The 20,371-nt window shown below is 42.2% G+C and overlaps 1 protein-coding gene across 3 annotated transcripts in view; it reads left to right on the top strand.

Moving 5' to 3' along the window:
* LOC122566727 (sestrin-1) overlaps nt 1-20,371 on the top strand; it is a 148,807-nt gene that overhangs the window by 828 nt on the left and 127,608 nt on the right. Inside the window, exon 1 of one of the 3 annotated variants that reach the window (XM_043724396.1) lies at nt 1,481-1,595. The exons of the other annotated variants lie outside the window; for them this stretch is intronic. The gene's annotated coding sequence lies outside the window, so the exon portion shown is untranslated. Of the gene's footprint in view, nt 1-1,480; nt 1,596-20,371 lie in introns of those variants that run through there. 3 annotated transcript variants of the gene reach the window in all.

Below are 20,371 nucleotides of genomic sequence, written 5' to 3' on the forward strand. Positions count from 1 at the left end.
GTGTATATTAAGATCGAATGTGATGAAGGACTTACGACGCTTAGTAAACAGACACGTTAGTGGTTCTTACGTTCGTTATACAAATTGTGAGTGAACTGAAAATTCTTAACTGTTTATATCATGGACATGTTTAGTTAAGGATAAAATCATACATGTTTCTACACATCTCTTTTAAGTGTAGATCAAAATCGGGAGTGATGGATAAAAGCTTTGTTAAACATAGCCGAATTGAATATCCGTTTAATTAAGTAACGTGGATCGTTTCGGGAAACCCGAACGATTTCGCGATTCGTTGAAGTCGAAATCTCCTGGATTTAAGGCGTGATCGATATCGATAGGAGCGTTTACACAAAGTATGTAAAGGGAAACGCGTTTTTCCGTACAGTGGTAAAGACGAATGTCGTTGAACTGTCAGTCGGTCGGAGGTACTGTCGATCACCTGTAAAGCAACCGATGACCGTGTTTCCGCGGAATGTCGGCGGGTCACTCGATCGAAAGGAACACGCCGATCTATCGATATATGTATATGTACTGTTCAAAAGTAACAAATTTAATAATAAAAAAAGAAAACAAAAACAAAAGAAAAAAAAAGAAAAAATTGAAAGAAAGAAGAAAGTGGAGAAACACGAACGTATAATAGCATTTTCGTGTGTGTGAAAGATACAAAAGCTCGTTAAATCACCGATGAAAAGTACGCGCGGTATGACACCGTTATTGCTTGCAAATTGACTCGGTTTTCCGTGAAGCTCCGTCGAGGTCACCGCGCCCGGCTGCAGCTGAGCTCCCAGCTGACGAATGGAGGCTGCGACCGGTTCGCCATGTTCCTTCGTTGTTTTTTTTAAAGGCCACCTCCTTCTTTTTCCCTTTAAATCGCCTTTCACGTGCTCCGCGACCCTCCATGCCTGTTTCTCTTTTTCCCTCTTCCTCCTCCTTCTCCTTCTCCTCCTGTGTATAACACCACCACCTCCTCTCGACCGCTTCTTCTGCACCGTTTCCTCCTAGAAAATCGTATTGTTCGTAGTGTACGCCGTGCGCACCCGAGAACGCTCGACTTCGCCGAACCAGTTCCGAACCTTTTCTTTTATGTGTTTCTTCTTCGCGGCACGTTCAACACCGTGCGCTCTTCTTCGAGTCAACTACACTCTACTAGTCGGTCTCTCTGTGTCTCAAGGTGACACGTCACGGTGCAACGCGCGCGATATTTCGAGGGTGTAACGTGTTACTTCGGAAATTAGTCGGATTTCGAGGGACAGTGTCGCTACGCGGTATATAGCGATACGGTCAGCCGATGTTGTTCACGAGAATTAACTCGATTCGGGGAATTCAATGTTATTCAAAGGTCGACGTTAGTCACTTGACAATAGTGATTCATTACTCGTTTCTGAAATAATAATGAGTAGGTAGTGTTATTTATGTATCTTTATATCGGTTTAAATTTCGTTTGAGCCGTGTGTCGAAAGTTACAAGTTGCTTTCCTATTATGTGACATTACCGACAGTACTAGCACGTTAAACGACTGGATTTTACTTCGTTAAGTGATTGCTATCCTCATCGGTTCTTGGAATCGACTTCGAGAAGTGTACCTCTTATGTCACGTATGTAAAATAAACAAATGTGTCAGGTATCTATAGTTTACCTCTGTTTGACGAAGAATAGAGATACTCAGGATTCCCTAGAAATTTACCTGTTTCGATAATTGGCCAGATAAGGTCGTGACCCGTTGCAAGTTAGCGAAGTACTACCGTACCATGGTCACGATGAATTATTCGTGAAGAAAGTTTCACGCAAGCTCGATACCGGAACTGTTTAGAATAGAATACGGTGAAAAAAGAAAAACAAGAGGAGGTAAAAAAGGAGAAAAAAAAGTTCCTCGTTTGCAATTTACAAATGTTCACTTGCGTTTAGCATGCAAGCATATAGAAGGCTATAATTTATCGGTCGGCGAGCGTGGACCTTCCTCGCATATAATATGCATCGCTATTTAAAAGCAATCGGGTCTCGCGTGCTCGGTACGCAGCGTGAGTCACCTGGCTACGGACTCCTGGCTACGGGCTTGCTATTTCTTATTGTACACGATTGGCTAATGAAGCAAGAGCGACACGCGGTTGTTACCGCTTTTCATTTTTTTTTTTTCATCGACGAATCCCTGTCCCGTTGTAATAAAATTCATGTTTATACAGCGTGGCGGGGTTGCGGAGATCGCACCGACATGGCACCGCGTTTATCGTTTTAAACCGATTGTACGACGAGTCGGTTAATTGCGAACGTTGTAGTACGTCCGATAATATGGAACCCGTAGAACAATGCGACGATAATTGGTGGTAAACTGTAATGTAATTACACGAAGCTGCTGCACACCGCTCAAAATAATTAAAGGATCACCTGTTCAAATAGTGTCCAATAATGAATATACGTAATTCATTTAGCCCTGTCATATTTCATTCGTCCCGTAGGGTATTCCACTTTTTTTTCTGAATAAATTTATTATGGGATATAAATATAAATGAGGAAACAATTTTATTACACTATTAAATATGGGTAATTTAAAGCTCTACTAAAACACAATAAGAGACTATTGCTAGGATTCTAGATAATTGTAATGATTATGTTGATTGTTGTTTACGTTCGTGATTGCATTGTTACGTTCGTGAAAGTCGAGAACTACGAACGGTGGAAATGCGATTTGTCGTCTTCCCGTCGCTTCCAGCGCTACCGGTACGCTATTCTTTTGGAAATAGTGCTTTCGGTGTATAATGGATATTTGTCGAAATTCAATCGATCGAATTCATCGATTCGGTGCGGATAGTCACGCTGCCGGTATTTAGTAACGCAGGAAATCGTGGAAAAAAGTGGGCTGCAGAGAACGGGATTGAATTGTTCTCTGGGCTGAACGCTGGTCTGGAACAATACGCTCGTCCAGGAGAGTCGATTGCATTTTATTCACGAGGGAGCTATTCGCGACAAAGTTTTTGTCGAACGCAATCGCCTTTATTTCTATCTTCATCTCGCGGAGGATTGATACAGACGCATATACAGGATTATTGCAAGTTTCCCTATCTCTTAGCGAATAGAAACCGAATCGACGAATTCTATTTATGTTGATCAGAGAGCTAGATTCCAATCGAATCAAGTTGGACCAATTCAAGTTAGCTAGTAAAATTATAAATGGGGGACGAATCGGAAGAACCAGTGCAATTTTTCGTCAATTAACACAACAGATTCATCCTACCACAGACTTTTAGGCTTCGTAGTTTTCCGATCGGTTAAACTCGAATCCATTAGTTCTACTATAACAAATTAAAACCTCAATGGGAAAGTAGTATAAGCGTGTCTTTGCAAAAATAAGATAAGCACAAAAAGTGATACATAATATCCTCATTTATTTAGTGAATTTTGTTACGAATTTACAAATCTTACGATTACGGGTATAGTAATATATTTTAATGTTTCGAAACATACAGATTTAACTTTACATTCAGTTTTCTCAGAGTTAAAGATTTTATCATCGGTCGTGAATCGATTTTAGCTCCGATTTTAGCGATAGATGAAAGTTCAGGTTCATCGGAGACTCGCTGTCGATCGCGTTATCGGTTATCAAGTTCGCGGACTCACGCAGCGATATCGATTGCGCTTTTCGAATCGTGAAACGCGATTATTCAATCTCAAATGACACACTATTGCGCGAACGTCTCTTGTGCGCCTCGCTGTCTGCGAGTGGCCGTAGTAACCCCAGTGTTTCTCAATTGGAGGGGACGTTCACATTGGCAAGTTCCTCGATGGTAAATTATTACGGTCCACTCGAGCCTTTGGGCTTCCACCCATCCTCGATATACATAGTTGAGATTCGATATCACATACAGCCGGCAACGAGATTGATTTACGCTGGTGACCATAGGTAGGTAGCTTCGGGACCACTTTCATTTATCCTTCGATCGGATCGTGAGCCTTGTGAATACTTTTTTACTTTGTGAATTTTATACTTTGTGAGTTATTCGTGAATACTTTTTTATATAACGATATTGAATTTGTTTGTTTATTTATTTAATGAGTTGAAGCCTCGGAGTACCTAAACCTTTAGTGTACATAAAACTTAGAGATATACGCGAAAAGGGATACTGCCTGGAGATAGCATTGGAACTGAAAATCAATAAACTCGTAGAATTTATTCACTCACACTTATTGATAACCATACGATTAATACAATTAAATTAACTGCCAAAAATCTTGTGACTTATTGAAAAAAGATGATATCCTAGGCAAATGATAATGAAGATAAACTGGGGAAGAATGTAAATAAATTACGATACTATACAATTTCGGGACTTATAGTATGACGAAATTACATAAAGCTCAAAGTAGAAGCATCGCGGCAAGATAACGAGTAATGCCGATAACGAGACTAAGAATCTGTGGATCTTATAAAAGATCTAGCGTACGAATCGATCAAATGGAATTTACTCGATCGATATCGTGCAAGTATGTTTCTTTTCATTGACTCGTATCTAGAGTCAGACCCGTTAGGTTTGCTTAAGCAAATCACGGTCCCTTTATACGGTCTCCGGTGGCTCGTCGATACGCGCGTTAAAGTCATGTCAAGTGGAGATCGGGTCTCTACACTCGCTCGGTTATAGGAGTTAGGCTTCGAGGTACTTGGATTTTCGTAAATAAAATTTACGGTCGTTGAACTTGATCTACGAACAGGTATAACAGTGTTGCGTTAGCGGACTAGTATTTTGCTTCGTTAACTGCCCGTTTATATCCCCATCACTTCTTGGAACTAACCATTAGCGTTACGTATGTATAATGTATAATACTATTCTTGTAAATAGCAAAAGATAGCAAACAAAGATCGTATCCTTAATTAATGAAATTTGCTGAAGCAATTACTGTTTCTCGCGTTTAATACTCTCTAAGATATAACTGCAAAATTTAAATAGATACGTGATACTTGTTATCCTTCTACGCATTTCTTGAAATAAAACATTTTTGTTTGACAGGTGGTCTATGAAATTTATATGACATTTACGTGGTAAACGCGTCAGATTTTTCTATCTACCTAGAATTACATCTTCTACAATTGACCGGATAAAATTCTCGTAATACTGATGGTCAGTTAACGCGGCATGACCGTAGAACATTGACAATACATACGGCAGGATATCGCGATGGTTGGGCCGATTATTTTCGCTTGAAATACGAATAACACGCCCGTTCCATTCGAATTCGTTTCGTTCGAGTTGCCTGGAAAGACTATTTTTCGCTAGTCGGGAGCTCGGTTTGCTCGTTGTTTCCGATTCCTGTCTCATCCGCCCCTTGGAAATTTCGTTCCGTTCGAACGACGATCGGTCTCGCGTCTTTGAACGCGAAAACGCGTTCCGTTCGGTGCTTCGGAAAGTCGGAGGACCTTCGCCGGTCGTTCGGGTCATTTCATTCTCTCCCCTCTCTTGCTGGAAACACGTGGATACGAATTACAGCGGGGTCTCGATTGACTGGCTTAATCGGGACCGAGGTAGCCCGGTTAAATTGAGGCTCGCGAAATTACCTAACTCAGGCCTAGGGTGGATTAAAAATTGTTATCTGATACGCGCCCCTTTATTGTCGTGCGTTCAACTTTTTTATTTGTTCCAGTTTATGTTACTTAACGCGTGGGCTGCGACAAGAATTCTTTTTTAATTACAGGGCCTTGTTTTATACATAGAACGAACGCACAACAGCGTTTATGTAATTTAAATGTTTCATCATACAGCGTCTCTGGTAAACCCAATATCGATCACGTATGACGATTACTCATGACGGTCAACGTGTTACGCAAAAATAAAAAAAGAAATAAGGAAGAAAAATATTATCGGTTATTTGAAAAATTGCATCGTCATGTGCGTTTTATTACCGTGTAAAAAAGGCCGACCTTGAGATGACATCGGTGACTTCATCCGAAAAACGACCATCACTTTGTCATTTACCGTATAAGTATAATTGGGTAACGATGTTCTTGGATAACGATGCCGAGATTTAAATTAGTAGGAACGACGAGGGACAGAGAGAATCGAGCGGCGCGTACCTTTTCCAAAACGCGCACATCTTTTTAATCACGCGTTCTCTATGTACGCGCATGGAAAGGTCGTTAAAAGAAACGCTGTTCGCTCGTTGTTTCTCGTTTTAACGAGCAAAAAACGAAAAAAAAAGAGAGAGGAAAACTAGGAAAGATCGCACAAGCCTTGACATTGACGTTTTTCCATATTTTTTTGTTTAGTCCGCCTCGTCATAATGAGTTTACAATTGTAGTCAACTGAACTGGTTGATGGCAGAGAGGAGCGGCCGTAATAAATGTTAACTCTTTGTTTGCGTTCAAATTAGACTCGCTTTAAATTGCATGCTCGCAAGGTAGAAATTTTTGGAGGCTGTCGGCGTGTCCGAGCTGCCGGCGCCGTTAAACGATTTCCGGGCTACCTCCGATGTTTTTTGTTTTACAGACCGCCGGGTAGATGCATTCCCGTTGCATATTTATTAGACGTCACGCCCGATAACAATCGGTCGATTGTTTAATTCCTCGTATACGACGACGGCTTCTCTTTGCGCAGCGGTGTATGATTGTTCGCGCAAATACACGTTCTTCTCTTTTTTCTTCCTTTTTCTAAAATTCAGGATACACACTCGCCTACACATACAGTGGTTCACGAAAGTATTCGGACGTAGAAAACTTTATCGTGTATACTTCATCGTATACGTGTAATATAAAACGTTTTTAAATTGTTGAGAAGTTATATAGAAGTTAGAAGATATTTCGTTATACGATAATATAAATAGCTCTTATGTATACTGTGTTAAGGATATTTTCACTAAATATTTTGTAGCTTCAAAGTGATAATCGAGTCTCATTATAACGTTAATCAAATTGCAAAATATTTCGTAAACGTATAATATATTCATAAAGGATTTCTACAAATGTTGGAATATTTTTATGAACTATTGTTTGAAGATCGCGATCATATAAGAGCTCGTGTGAATTCCTTTCTACTATAGGTACGCGGGCTTTTGAAGTGCAAGAAAAATAGCCTCAGTTACAATGGGTAATTTTCGTGCCACGGGTTCATTTAGATGAAGAGATTGCGCTCTTAAGTGCTCTCTTTCTCTCTCTGCTCTCTGGCGATACTCCAACTACGGGATTTAGCTAAGTTGAATCTATCCTAGATCAACTGTGGAGAAACCATCTCGTAAACAGCTAGAATATTTCCTCGTTCCTCTTCTTCCGCGGAGAAACCATCTCGTAAACAACTGGAATATTTCCTCGTTCCTCTTCTTCCGTCTACGCTCATGACCTATCCCCATGTGAATATTCTAGTACCTATAGATCATCTTGATCACGAACTACCGCAGGGTCATGATATAATTTATGACGTTCGAGACGTTGACCGCGTACACAAAGTCGAGCACGCGAGTTTCTGATTACCAGACGCGTATGTACCAAGCGTCGTGAACTTACGCCGCGACTTTTGCGAGATTCGAATCGTTCCCGGTTGGTACGCAATCTTGCCACGACACGTTTAGCCGTGGCAAGAACTTGGAATAGGGCTTGTTACCCTATTCGTGCTCGCGACAGCCTGAAAATACCGTCGCTCAAAGTTTCCCTCTAAACCTTTAACGAAGTTAAACTTCGTTCAACTTCGCTGCTCTTCTGCTGCTGCTGCACCACCTTTTTTTCTATGCTCAACGAATATAGGGTGTTTCAGACTTTTTCTAGTCAAACTATATTTTATAGATACGAATGATATAAAAATATTATATGAAGATAGCAGATTCGACGCTTCGTTACCAAGTTGTAATACATTAATATTGTAATATAAGAATAAAGGACGCGTTAACAAAGCTGTAATTTTTTTGCTACGTGAAAATCCTTTGATAGGCTCACAATCGACGTAATTACTAATCATTAGTTAGACGTCTATTGACAGAAGATTGATAGTGGTAAGAAATAATATTTATTATTCGACGAAGATGGATTCAACTTCGTCTCAAATGATCGATGGTTTCTCCGTATTAACTCATCGCAACAATGAGGACTAAGGTTTTATTTTTGCTATAATTTTTTGATAAAACCTTAAACGACCTACGTCCGTGTAATATTCTTTTCTTGTTTATACTCCTAAAATGTCCCGACAAAGTTCAGCCAGAAAAAGCTGGAACACCCTATATTAGCGTACAGGTTTCTCTCTAGCGTAGAATTCGCGAGCTCGACGTATAGAAACGGAACAACGGTTAAGAAAAAAGAATCGTACGTGTGGATGGTACGTGGGCGCGGTACGGATCACGTGCACAGTCGGCTCGTAAAATATCAGGGTCGTGCGAAAATTTCCGCAACTCTTCTCGATGTTTACAAGCGATCGTCGATCTTCCGTGTCCTTTCTCACGGGTCCGCGGCGAGAATAGGTGCACCGCAGGTTTCTATGCGAGTATTATGCGCGGAACGGGAGCGATGTTACACGAGCGAAGAAATGGTGGAACTGTGAAAAACCTGTTCTCTTCGAAAGCTCGAGTCGATCTACGTTTTTATATGGCTGACCCTTTGCTAGCGCCAAACTGACCTTCTCCTCTGACGCGTCTATCCATTAGCAACGGGACCGTTTTGCGAATAACCATCCTGTTACTTCTTGATACTCGTATAACATGTACTTCCTTCGTTCGCTACAACTTGGATGGAGTTTGTTCTGCAAGTGGTTTTTAGCGTAGGCGTCTAGTCTCGAAAGACGTTTCGAAAGATGACTGCTTGTTTTCGATGCTGTAGCTTGAGTAATTGCTTCGTGCTTTAACCTATTAGAGCGCGTTACTCGTGTGCCTCAAGTTTTACTCGACGTTTCCTAAACTTTGATGTATGTACCGGGAAACGAGATTGTTTGTAAGAATTTCTAACGCTCCGTTCAGATTAATCAAGTTGTTTGAATCGAAGCGTCTTGAAATTACTATAGTAGCGAATCTATGGTTTTGTTATGTACGGAATACGAACCTGTTACTTGCTTGAGTTGCAGGTTTTTCATCTTCGTCATAAGCTCGTTCTTATTAGTCAAGTCACTCGAGTTCGAATTATCTGAAACCGTTTTACAAACGTGAATCTGTTCTTTCAATTGTTTTGGAATACCTAATTTCCGAAGCCTTAAGCGAAGTTGAAGTATTTCATTTGCATTGAAACGACTTCAAAACAACTTGACTTATATGTACAGAAACGTTGAAGTAGAGTTATTGAACTCAAACGTCTTGAATTCGAAAGCGACTTGTCTAATCCGAACGAGACTAGAAGGTGAGTCATATTCCGGAGAGCGCGGAAGTAGAAAAAGTCGGTCTGACCGTCTGATCGCTATGTAGCCAATTTACTGTGCCTTCAACTTTGATCGTCTTTACGATCGGTCCGGTTGAATTGGCAACAAAATTGGCAGAACGATCGAGCTGCGTTACCGTTATCGAAATGAAGCGGTCGCTACTGAACGCAAAATAGGAAAGTGGATGGTGTATGTTCGCGTGGCGTACAGAAGCTGCAGGCGTAGTCGGTGAACTACGAGGTTGTTGCACGGCCAACCTCTGTATCGTACTCTACACAGTGGTATCACACACTGTTACCTAGCACCCTTTTTGCAAACATATCACCGATCGTTTGTTTTCTTCGGGGCCGCGCGTACTAACTTTCGCGTTATTATATCCCCTTTGCGCACTATGCAGCACGCTTTCTTATTTTAAATTTTGTTCGTTCGTTTTATTTATCATTTCGAAACCGTACGGGATGTTAACTCTTCTTACGAGTTTCTTTTTTGCGCTCCTCTGACCATGGTCGAAAGATCGCGCTTGAAATCCTCTTTTTCCTCTTCAGGGATAACGTCGCGATCGCGCGCATTGACCCCTCTATTTTCTCGTTTTGCAATAGCGCGAATCGCGCAACGTGTCGCAGGTTTATAATGGTTGCGCATCTCCCACCTTTTCGTCGAGAGCTATCCGTTGAGTGCCGAGTTTTCTTCGACTTTGCCCCCGCCTTCTTTTTTATACCGGCGAGTTTCTCGGTCAGCCAACGAGCACAGCTGATGGCGGGAAGATACTATATAATTAGAAAGTATACGCGTAGCCATGTGGCTCGGTTTAAGGTGGAGTCTGCAAATACGTCTTGCAAATCTGCCGAGAGAAGCGACTAGGCAGAGTCGTTAGCGGTTTACTTATTTGCACTTTTAGCTCGCTTCTTCCGTTTACATTTTTCCCTCGTTCTCCCTAGTCATCGTAACTGGCTACAGAACTACGGCCTGCGCCCGTTTCTTTCCGTCGTTGATTCACAGTCTAACGATACACCGGTCCCCGTGCAACACGTGCGTTCGAGATCTCTCTCGCGTGTAATTTAAAACGTCGAGAGATTGATATTTTAACACCCTGTGTAGTTTGCGTTTACCAGGCCGCTTTGCAACGTACACACACGTTTTACCTGCTCAGGGATAGAAAGATTCGCGTCTCGATTACAGGGGCCGATGAGCACGTTCGGTCGATTTGACTTAGCTAGGCGAAAAAGGGGTGTCTCGAGGAGTCTGGCCGAAGCTTAGGTAGGGGAGGCTTTCGATGCGGTTTGATCCTCTCTGTCTACCACGAAAGTTGCGCAGGTTCGTCCCGCAGGACCGTTAGTTACTTAACGTTGTGAAGACCGAACGAAAATGAGAAGGGACAAAATCAGTGCGTAATTAGACATCGACAGACGGTTGGTCTACTCTCGGTGGTTCCTCTCGATGTTTGGATGTCAGCAGGCTCGTCGAACATCACGGTAATTCGATCATTCATCGATTCGTCGATTACGAATTGCAGTCGATCGGATTCTTGGTGTTCCTTGATCGTCGAGAGTGAAATAGGTGAGTTCCTTTTAACCGGGATACTTTCCGGGCTGATTCGAGGAGATTAGAGAGGAAAATAATTCTGTTTCGGGAAAATACCGGTGCTGTGTCGCGAACGAGGACAAATAGTTTACGGTAATTCAGGTAACGCACAGATGGTCGGGCAATAAAAGTAATGGACTACCTCTCTTAAGTGGCGCTGCACGAAGAAAAACAGAAATTTCTTTCAAAAAGTGCTTTAGAGATAATAACGTCAAATCAAAAGTATGCTTTCTTATCTTATATACGATGACTCGGGAAACAATTTGAACGCTTACCATAATAAATTTTTATGAACCTGTTATATCCTTTGTACAGAACTTTTCAGAATTTCATTAGCATTGTAAAGTGAATTTTCGCCGGTATGGAGCGTTCTTTTTGTCCCGTTATTTACGATTCTACGATAAGTAAATAGTTATTCGTCATGATTTACGATGAAGCATACTTCGGTCTGGTCGACCGTTGCGCGAGTGCACGTCGGCTCGGTGTGTTCCTCGCGCGCATTATACAACGAAACGCACTATTCACGCGTGTAACACTCGACACTCCTCCACTCTCTTTCTCTCCTTCCGTCTCTCCTCCTTGCTCGATCACTGGTCCCCCGATGAACCACGTTTTCGCTTTTCAAACATGCTTCGAGCATTACCGCTCCGTCGTTGCGTGCACATTGCGCCAAGAAAATAGGGAGGAGCCATCTTGTCTCGATGATTTACATGAGATCTTGGCGACTCCTCCGCGCCCGCGGAATTGATATGCACGCGTGCACGCCCGCGTGGTACGCGAGTTGCACCATGTACCAAACGTTCCGCATCGTCTTTGCTTGCTCGCTTATTCGCTCGCTTTCGCGTAGGTGACCCGCGTGTAACACCGCGTGTCCCAGGTCATTGTGCCATTTTCTTTTTTAGCAACGTTACTGCACCAACACGAAAAAGGAATTGCTGTTTACACGGTTTGCTGCCGGCAAATGTTGTTCCTCTTCGCTTCTAGTCTTCATCGTTCGATGTCTAGATTTCAAGTGCAGATTGTCCGCGCCTGAGGTGCCGTAACACTCTCCGATTTCTATTAATCCCATCGCTGATTTTACCGTTGCTATATACCGAATTCCATATGGCACACCTTTCTTCCCTCGCACCGTTCTTTTTCTCTTCTTTGGCTCTACGTCTGGTTTTCTCAGGCTATCGTTAATCATTTCGCTCGTAGTCGGTGGTTATCGGACTTTGGAGAAGCAACGTTTGACCTCGCGATCACCTGTGCGGAACACGCGATCATTAAGCGCGTTCCTTTCCCTCTCTCCTGTGATCTCCGCCGTTTCTTCCTTCCCAATGCTCTTTTTGCTGTTAGGTGAAACGAAAATGTAACCTTGTGGTCGTAATCCGTAAACCAAAGAGGACTTTGAATTTTTTGCGTATAAGGAATATAAGGACTGTTCATTGGGTTTGTGGTTTGGGATTGTTCCTTGGGGCCGCGGCGTCTGACGAGATACACGATCGAACCCATACGGTCGATAATCGTAGCCGGTCCCTACGTGCCATTGTCTCCGGATCCTTCTCTGCTCACAGGCTGATTAAAATTCATAGAAAGTGCAAATTAACCGTGACGCTTACGGCCAGGTGTTCCTGTGTGCGAGGCAAGGATTCCATACGGATCCGATAGCCCGGTCGAATGCGTGACTAAACCTTCGTCCCCGTGCACGTTCGCCAGCTCGACCGTACGTGTTATGACTCTATTCGCCCACTTACTGGTCAGTGACGTTCGCGAGTTGTAAGATCGCGGCCAGTTCTGGCACGATTTACGAATGTTATATAACCAGGCTGGTCGAGACGCGTCAGTACCGCTGTCACGAATAATTATCTATAATTAAATGACGTAGCCCGCGTTGGATCGGTGAATTTATTTCGAATCCATTTGCCCGTCCATCAATGGCCACGGCCAGATGCCTGTAATTTCGTTTCGAATGGTTTCGTTTTTATTGGAACGTGCAGCGTGTTTATCGAGATCCGCAGTATATTCTTGCTGATCGTGCAAGCGTTCCACTTAACGCCTTCTTTTATTCCTTCGAAACTTTGCTCGTGTTCCGAGCCGTGTAAAATCATATTAGCCGGGTTTAAACGTTTCGGCACTCCTTTTGAATACGCGTAGACCATCAGCATTACCAGCAGCAAGGTTTCTTCCTGTTTTTTATATTCCTTTTTTAATCTGTAACCCACATTGTCGCAGCGTTAGCTGGCTGACTTCGTTAACTAGCTACAACCTTGCACAAAGAACGGATCGGTATAGTAATCTTTCCTTGGGACAACAATGGCGTAACCATGTTCTCTTAGCTACGCTCATTTCGACAAAGGGTTCGTTAGTTTCGTAAGCAAATATTTTCTCAGGTTTATCTGCCACAGCGTTAGTTCTATGATAACGCAGAGGCTGGTCGTGTAAAGCGACTGCTACTTAAGGAATATCCTATTCTCGTTGCTCAGGCGATCTCTTTATTGCGAACGAGTGGATTAAGCAAACGAATGGCGGCTCCTTTCGGCTGTTTGGTAACGACGAATATATCCAACGATAAGGATGTATCAAGATCGTTCTTAATATGTAACAACTTTTATATTCGAACTCGAGTCTCGTCGTTCTCCTTTTCTTCTTCTAGCGTGCGGCATGAAACGAAGACACACGTTATTCCACGGTTGTAGCTCGTGCGAGATCACGCTGCAGATTTCTCCTTGGCAATCAGGGTCGTATTCCGCCTCCTTCTACGTGACTATCTCGAGCGAAGTAGCCTTGTTTCCGCCTCGTCCCTCTCGCCGCGTATTATACTATTACCTATCTCGCTAGCTGTTATGCAGACTCGACGTTAGACCGGTCAGTGGCGTGTTCGATCCGTGAAATTTCGTCCGCCGACTCAAAGGAGAAGCGTTCAACAAGTGTTGCACGCAAGGAATGGAGCACGGCATGTCATATTGTTACGGAGCAATGTCGTTGCACGGATTACTCGATGTTTCGAACGCTAGACGAGATCTGGCCTTGCCTTCCGGATAGAGAGAGAGAGAGAGAGAGCAAACTTAGTCAAAATACTTTATCTAACGATGTAACCTTCGGCTAACCTAGGTTGTATACCCTGTACGGCGAAGGAAACGAAGTCCGTAAATTTTCCGAATATTCTAATTCGTTTTGTGAAAAGTTAGAGACTGTAAATTAGATCTCGACATCTTGGAGATTTTCATTAGACTTCTGATCCTGGACATCTTTCCTTGTTAATTTGCAAGCTCGTTTATAATGGGAATCATTATTATATTTAAATCATAATTATATATTATAATTAAATCGTTTATTAATATAAACTTTAATGCATCGATTGTGACACGATTAATTGGAACAGCAGCGTGGGAGTTCCGTCATTGTCGAGGTATAAATATCGATTAGAAGTTTTGAAGTATTTTTGTCCCTTTCGCGAAAGTTTAAAGATTCAATGCGACATTTCTGGCGTACTTAAGAGGATCAACGACGTCGAGTCTACAAAATTCTCAAGCAGAATGAGACTAATGTTCAACAAGTGTTGCATACATAGCTTGGAAAGCATACGTTACAATGGTACGCGGCCCATTAGTATCCCGTACATCTGTTCTGTTCCGAATGGAGGGCGTATAGCCGGGAAATGGAAGGCAGCGATATTAAGTACATTATTTTAGGTCCCGTTTCTCTTACTTGTTATGCCGGTGCCGTGCGACCGACACTCGGTATATGTATACTTCAGTTGCATTTGCTACGAACACGCTCGAAACACCCATGGTCATCCACATGGCGTTAAATCCATAAAATTCAATTTACCTCCCCCTCTGATTTGGGAATAACGTTCAACAAGTATCGCGTGCAAGAATATCGTACGTTCAGCATCGCGACGCGGATGTAATTTTAGGTTAATGAAAAGTGGGAATAGGTGGTTATATTAAGGACATTATTTCGAGTCTCGTTCGCGTTGCCTCGTTTGCCATATCTGTGTGCTACGCACAGGAACATTAGTATTTAATTTACAAGGCATTGAATACTACGGCTGATAAAAACTATGAAACTTGTACGAAAGAAATCAAAATGGAGTTTGGCGTTTTAATTTGCCATACTTTATTGCAACTATTTTAATAGTAACATTAATAATAGAGCTATCGATTATTGAAGTATGAAACTCGTATCGAAAAGATCAAAAGGAAAGTTAGTGTTTTAATTTACGATAAGCTTAACATCGGAGCTAGCAGTTTCTAGAGTATAGAACTTGTACCAAAAAGATCAAAGTGAAAGTCGACGTTTTAATTATTCGCGAGAGGTTCAACACTAAAAGTATAAAACTTGCATCAAAGGAATTCAAATGCATGGTGTATGGAAAAATATATGATTCGAGCTAAGCCATATACCGTAACAAACATACCGCATGATTCTGAACCCCTGTATGTATATTTATAAAATTTTTACGATAAATTACGAGTCTGATAGCCCGAATATTAAATACGATTCTTAACGTTAAATCCATCAAATCGTACAAGCATTACGTTCTCGTGAAAATCTCAGAGAGTAATCGAAATAGCAATGAATTATCGAGTTTCTCTGATCGTCGATAGTGGAAAGCATCTAGCAAAGGAAAACGTTGGGTGAAATCGTTAGGCAAATTATTAGGAATCCTGCTGCGAGGTTTCTTATCGACTCTTCATTATGAGAATCTTGTGTTGCATGTAGCAACGATACAACGCGAATGAGAAACATTATAGCCACTGATAGAAATTACTCGATACCTGATCTTCGTGTAATTTCAGCCATGTTATTTTCAAATGGTGTAGTAAGCAAGTTTTATGTTATATTGCAACAACTGTACAACGTTTCGTGTTATCTTGAACGATCCGCGATGCGCGTTGATTAACATAAGTGTTGCATGGTTGGTATGTTGTACGGCGTCTGTGAACGAACATTTCGATCGATTCGAACCGCGGTGTTGTTTCGTGATGTTCAGAAAGACTTATTTGTATTGCGCAATCTGGTAAGATGGAAGGTTCGTTTGACCCAACGTGTTCAATCAACAACGTCGTTTGCAACACCTCGTAGATCGCCTACTGGTTAATTAAAGTTTAAGTATCGTAATTAAGTTATATGAAACTTAATTCGTTTAATTAAATTAAATCGTAGCTATGTTTTAATACGGCTATTATGTTTATCGCAAAAGAAACTATCAAACTTTATCTCGCAATTGTCATCCACAAAGGACGACAACATTCGTTTATATTAATCTACAATTTTATCAATTCCATCACAGTAATCGAATTATCCGATAACGATCATTCAGGCCGTCTGATTAATGGTGTATTTATGAATCATCGAAACGAGAGTGATTAATTTGGTGAGGAAAGGGGCTCGACGGGAGTGTGATTCTCGGTTTAGCGTTGGTAACCGGGTGTTATCGCGGGTGTCTCGCGTGTCGCAAGGTCGTAACGCCGACTCGGCAGTTTTGCAATTTGCGTTAAGCACGATGGCGAGCGAGCGTAACAACGCCTCGCATTTAGCAAGCTTTTTGTCGTGAACCATTATCGGCTGGATCGATCCGTCGGACACATTGTGATTAGTTTCGTTCAGGTATCCACAGGTGAACTCTGCTTCGGGCTCTGAATTGGCAATACGTGTATCGAGCGATTTTAGAAACACAGTTCCACTTCTATAATACATATGATACATATATCTATATATATAATAACGATTTCTTCTAATCTCGGTTTCAAAAGCGGCCGTAAACCGGCTTGGTTGTCGTAAATTTAGCGACGCATCGGTTAATCGGCTTCAGCTTCTCTCGGTTGGATACATGTTTGTTATACCGCAAGAAATTACCACTGGAAAGGACTCTCCCTGCTGCTTTGACCGTGTTCAGGCTACTACATGCTACGATTCTATCCAGAATCCACATAGAATTACGTAACAAGGAAATTAGATAGCACATCGACAGGATACAGCCGCCGTGTGCTGGTTCGCTTATTGGTTTCGAGACGGGTCTCGTTAATACGAGAAACCCATTACGCTGTAACTTATTTACCTGAACAACGAGGCCTGGTTCGAGGAATATTCCACGTGAAACGCCGCGACCACCGATGTATAATGTTTTCCCACAATCCGACGAGGGCCCCTGCTGTCCGATCCAACTGCACGATACATTTCGGTGTCGAGGATCGTCGAACGCGTCAAGGTGGATCACGCGATCCATAATTTGCTCAAAATCCCATCTCTTTTTCTTCTCCTTCCTCTTTTTCTTTTTCAATCTGTTTTAATGCAGGCGAATTATCCGTGAATTTTGTTTATCGCATTATCGAAGGCCAGATACATACGTAGCTGCGATGTGCTGGTTAAAACGGACGGTCGAGTGGAACGCGATCGAATGTCGAAACCTGTGATACCGGGCGGCAGTTTATAAATATGCGATCAGAGAAATTGCATTTTCTTCGTTGCGTCACGATGCATCAAGCGAGCGTCTTAACGAGCCGCCACAGTGATCCGCGATAATTCTTTACGGTGCATGATAATTACATGCGACGAAGATGATAATAAGCATGGTTAATAAAAAATATTATCCTGGATTCTTCGTATGAAAACATTTCGGAAATAAAACGAAGAGGTAATTGGACATCGGCACTCAGCTCTTACATCACGAATAACTCTCAGGTGTCGGTAGACAAAACGGTGCATGTATTTCAATCGTGAGTCCCGTGGCGAAACCGATCGTTTTGATTTATCCTGATTTCATTAAATTCTAATGGCCGCTGGCACGTGAGACGATCATTTTATCGCCCCTTATATCCGCGAGGCCCTGACCATCCTTATATCTCGAAGACAAAGTACACGTATCAGAAATGCATAGCAACGTGCACCGGCATACGGTAGCACGGCACGACATTAATAATTCATAGCGGTGCGAACGGGGTAGAGTTAGGCTTTGGGGAATTATAAATATTTAGATCGTTCTGGAGATCGCCGCGAAGAAATGCTGAAACGCTGTTTTCTGCCCTTTCTTCCGTGCTTTCCTTTTCTCTCTCTCTCTTTCCTTGCTTCTTTCGTTTCCATGCCCGATAAACCTCGCCGTTATGCCGTGGATACATTGTGCGTGCGTGACTATACTCCTTCTTACTCTCTTATATCCTGATTATCGATCTTCGTCTTCCTTTCGTAAGAACGTCGAGCTGCAGCCGGATTTTTACTCGTTAAATGTAAAATGATATAAAATGCCCGGAGATTACACGGGAAGAACGCGATAAGTCATATTTCTTATCTTTTGCAAGAAAGTTTATTGAAAATTCGGTAAGTATGACGTCCGTCGATCACATGCCATGAAAACTGTTTTTACATTTGGTTTTTAAATTATAGTCGTATTATAATCTATTTTTCGTTACGTAATTCTGTTCACGAATTTTGTCCCGCGAACGATCTCTCGAAATGGCATCGGCCTACCGAGAATCGAGAAAGGACGCGCGCATATTAAAAATCGAAAACGATGAACGCGGCCGTTGTTTGGCGTATCGAGTACCAACGATCGATGGTCCGGGGGAAAAGGCTTTCGAGTGGATCTCGGAAAGGAGGGGACCAGGAAGTGAAAAAAAAAGGGAAAAAATGGGCATTGTGCGGGGGAACTTCAGCGGGACAGAATTACCGAGTCGTGTACCGGGAAATGATCCGCCACAGGCGTTCTCCGCATTTTACGCAATAGGAAAACGCGCGTTACTGGCGCGTTTCGGTGCGTGGGATCGAATTCTTTGCTGTGGGAGCTTTTTATTACTCGACTAATGCCGCGACTAGAACCCGGCGATTTACGCAATTCCGCTTTGTACAAAGTGGAACGCATCTTATCTGCTTAGAAACTACTACTATATTGTTGCATCGTGCCTGAACACATGTTTAGGGTAGAGGTAAAGTTATTCGAGGAAGGATATTTAAGTCGCGCTGTGTAATTTGCCGTGTAACTCGCGAATTTTTAAATACTATCTTTTCTTGTTTCGTTATGTTATCCTTAAGATGTTGCGATTGATCTTTTCGCTCCTCTTTGCTTTTGTTTTTTCACTTATTTGTTATTCATTCGCCGTATATCGATTAACAACAAGCCACAGCTATACCTCGACCTTACGCTATAATCATTTCGTCTTACTTTGCTACTTTTTCACGACGTATTTTATTTAAGTCTTTGTAATGAAGACCCGTAATTATTGGGATTTTCAATCCATCCTGACATTATATACCATATGCAGTAATATACACGTTCCCGATTACCAGGGGTGTGTTCAAACTATTATCTTTATTAGATATTAAAGAAATTAGCCGACAGGTGATTACTACACGGTAGGAGAACAGGTTTTATTGTTGGATCAGTGTTTTTTCGATATCGGGCTACTGTACATTGACATGTTCCAATCACAGCTGTAATGCGGTGAAATCGACGTCGACTTTCTTCCGTCGAGAACAGCGAATGCACCCCTTTTTATCCTCTCCACGACACCAGTGGGCTCGTTCTCTCCCCTTCTCGATAAGTTGCAGCGTTCACGCGACCTCTCTTATTTCCTGACCCCGGTAGCCTTGACCTAGACCTTCTCTCGCGGGGGTCGATCAATCAATGAGAAGACTGGCGCAGCCTGACATCGACTAATTGCGTAAATGGTTCGATAGCAGTGTTTGTTCCGAGTATTTCCAAGCTGAGTCGTGCAGGTCTATGAAACTGTTTTGCCTCATGAAATTTTTACGTTGGCGAAGTCACGATCAGAATGGTTGAATCGATCGACGTTTACAACAGCGATGTTCCATCGACATTTACAACGACGATGCAAATCGGCGTGTAAATGACGATCGATTCGTAGCGTTGAAACGAGAGCTACGACGAACGAGTAACATCGAGATCTAAACAGTAACAAACGATTCGAGCGGGAATTAACCGATACAATGCGACGCTGATTACGCGGTTGAAGTTTAGTACTTCTCGGTAGGGTTACCGGCTTTCAATTGTTCGTTGCGTAATGATTCGATCGACGATAATCTACTCGCAGCTCCGCGGCCGCGAGGAGAAGTGCTTCTCTATTAGCTTTCGGTTACGTTGCGAGCGCGTTACCTTTGCCTCCGATGGATATTAAGTCGATCGATGACGATTAAGCTGCCGGGTAAATTGAAATTCAATAAGCGGCCACCGTCAAATCAATAGTGGAACGGGAAGCTTTCGTTGTTCCGATTCATTTGCATTTTGTTCAACTTCTTTGCCGTTCCTATTTAAATATCCATTAACACGTTCTGCGTTTCGTGGCTCATCCGTGATCCATGATCTTTTTTCCGAGTTGTTTGATCATTTGCTTGTGAGAGGAAATTAAATTACGTTAATTATCGCGATATTTTGTACATTAACGTTTTTCTTTGCAATAATTACGCTGCGTTTTATTTGCCAATTTATGTTATTCTAAACACGATTAAAAAATTGCAACATAAATAAAAATTTATTGATT

Source organism: Bombus pyrosoma, linkage group LG4, assembly GCF_014825855.1.
Source record: "Bombus pyrosoma isolate SC7728 linkage group LG4, ASM1482585v1, whole genome shotgun sequence".
Taxonomy (NCBI): domain Eukaryota; kingdom Metazoa; phylum Arthropoda; class Insecta; order Hymenoptera; family Apidae; genus Bombus; species Bombus pyrosoma.